This window comes from Chaetura pelagica, unplaced genomic scaffold (assembly GCF_000747805.2).
Source record: "Chaetura pelagica isolate M959 unplaced genomic scaffold, ChaPel_1.0 scaffold363, whole genome shotgun sequence".
In the NCBI taxonomy this organism is placed as follows: domain Eukaryota; kingdom Metazoa; phylum Chordata; class Aves; order Apodiformes; family Apodidae; genus Chaetura; species Chaetura pelagica.
In genome coordinates this window covers 760,451-760,698 of record NW_009952720.1, presented here as the reverse complement: position 1 = coordinate 760,698, position 248 = coordinate 760,451, and positions in this window count along the sequence as shown.

Genomic DNA, 248 nt, shown 5'->3' with positions numbered 1-248 from the left:
CGACACCACGACCCCCTCACCCCAGCACAGGGTGGGAACACCACGACCCTCTCATCCCACCATGCGGTGATGGATGGGATCTCAAGGCTGCAGCTCTGCTGCCTCCTTCTCCTTGATTTCCCTGGGGGCTTTATCCTCAACATCAGTAACCCCCCCGAACCCCCCTCTCTGTGTACCCCCCAGCTGCTCCCATGCTGGAAGGCTTGTGATGAGGGCCTCTTCCCCCCCGCCCCAACATATCCTGGGGG